We start from the raw sequence: 2,614 nt of genomic DNA, 5'->3' as shown, positions 1-2,614 counted from the left end.
GAGGTAAGCCGTCTCACGACCCTTCTAACACAAAGCCCTATTCCCCCCTCACCTCCTTCGCAACAGCTGTCCCCAGAACAAGTCACCCCACCCACTGCGCAGTCACCCAGCAGCCCCGCCACACACTCCTCACCCCCCCTTAAAAAGAAACGCAGCTCAGACTCAGTCGACGATTATCAGGCTGACCTAAGAAACTTGGAAGCCAAATTTGACGCCAAATTGGTAGCGTTGGAGGCGCGCATCGAAGCTAAATTTTCAACAATAGTCGAGCAGCTGTCTACTCGTTTTGAGCAACATATGGATGCACTATTCACACGCCTAACCCAAACTCTAGAAACTAGGTTTACCCAATTTGAGACCCGCCTTCAGAGGCTCGAAACTACCAGCTCATCACATGAGGGGTCTTCTACCTACATCTCACACACACCTGCTTCTTCTATTTCACTTCCACTACAGCAACAACAACCAATCCTAGCTCCTCCCACGCTCCAATATGGCGGGTCGTGATACTTCTACCCACCTATCACTAATTCAATGGAACTGCCACGGCTTTCGGGGCAAGCGAGCACCGCTGCAGCTCTTAATACCTGCCCTCCCTGCCATACCCAAACTTCTTTTGTTACAGGACACGCAACACCAAGCCAAACTTCCAAGTTACCATGCAGTACACTCAGACCCCACTGACACTCTCCGAGTGTCCACACTTATTCATCGCACCCTTACCTACCAAGAACACACAATCACCTCCTCCACTCCGTGCGTCCTCATAGCACTCATCCCCACAAAACTTAACACACCTCCGATTTTTATAGCCAATATCTACCACACCCCACGCCAGTCCATGGCCACTCTCGATGCGCTATTGCAGAGAATTCACCGCATCGTGGGCCGAAACCCCCTACTCAAAGGCGGCGATTTTAACTCTCAGCATAAGACTGGGGTTATCGGTACACCACAGCATGGGGTCGCAGGCTTTGGACTACCATTCAAGACTTGCGCCTCACTACACATAACAACTTTCTCACACCAACCCGAATCGGCAATAGCGTAACAATGCACACTAGTCCAGACCTCACACTCAGCCGTTCTCTCAAAGATATCTCATGGTCTCGTACCCAACACACACTTGGAAGCGACCATTATATTATCGCCATACAAATACCTCGCACACCACACAGACCTCGACTCCTCACCCACAATCTGATTCACTGGGACGCTATCCGATCCGCTCGTCGGGAACTCCCCAATACCCCGATACAAGACATTGATCATTGGGTCTCATCTCTCCTAGATGATATAACCGCACACACACAAAAGATTACCACACCACCCAACACCCCTACATTGGACACTCGCTTAGCCCACCTCTGGGAGGCGCACCACAGCATACTGGAGAGATGGAAACGACAGAAATATAACAGAACGTTAAAACGCCGACTGGCTACGCTACAGACACAAATAACTGCGCACGCCGAGGAGTTGTGTCGTTCCAACTGGGGTCAGGTGTGCAACAGCATAGCTGGCAACCTCTCTACCAAGTACGCATGGCACCTCCTACGGCACCTTATCGACCCTACACACTCATGCACAACGTCACAACATCACATTACACGCCTACTTCACAACTCCACGCTTTCCCCTGACACCCTTCTGGACCAACTACGCACAACACACGCGGCACCCGGCACCTCCTCCCCTCTCCCGCCCTACACGGGAGCCCCGAATGAAGCCCTGGACAACGACATATCGGAGCAAGAGGTCCGTATGGCCCTCCAGAACATCCGAACAAGCTCTGCACCGGGGAAAGACGGGATAACTAACTCCATGCTCCATAATCTGGATGATCAATCGATTGCACAGATTACAGATTACTTTAATAAATGCTGGAAGGAAGGCACCTTGCCGCAATCCTGGCGCCATGCCAAGATTGTATTCATCCCTAAACCTAACAAACCCCTTACCATATCAAACCTCCGCCCCATTTCACTCACATCGTGTCTCGGGAAGCTTCTCGAGCACGTTGCTTTAAACAGACTGACTCAACACATGCACGACCACAACCTATACCCGCACAGCATGGTGGGCTTCCGCCCGTGTCTCTCCGCCCAAGATGCCATGCTTCAACTGACGCATGGCATTCTTGATCCTCTCATCCCCGCTCATACTAAAGCCAGCCGTCTTGGCCCTGGACTTAACCAAGGCCTTTGATCGAGTAGAACACCGAGCGATCATGGCGGCTCTCTCCCCCCTCAATGTGGGCGTTCGTATGTACGCCTACATACAAGCCTTCCTATCAGGACGCACGGCCGAGGTTCATATGGGCCCCCATGCGTCCCCTCCATATACCCTCAGTGGTGTAGGCACTCCGCAAGGTTCAGTCATTTCCCCTTTTCTCTTCAATGCCACACTCATTCCCTTAGCCCGCGCTCTTCACAATATCCCTCACCTTCACCACACCCTCTATGCAGACGACATCACACTGTGGACCACCCATGGTAGTGATGGCGACATAGAGGAAACCTTACAAACCGCCGCAAACATTACACAACAACACGCACAAAGCATTGGTCTCTCCTGTTCCCCGGAAAAATCTGAGCTGCTTCTCATACGTCCT

The sequence above is a fragment of the Rhipicephalus microplus genome, chromosome 2 (genome assembly GCF_043290135.1).
Source record: "Rhipicephalus microplus isolate Deutch F79 chromosome 2, USDA_Rmic, whole genome shotgun sequence".
Taxonomy (NCBI): domain Eukaryota; kingdom Metazoa; phylum Arthropoda; class Arachnida; order Ixodida; family Ixodidae; genus Rhipicephalus; species Rhipicephalus microplus.
This window is presented reverse-complemented; position numbering follows the sequence as displayed.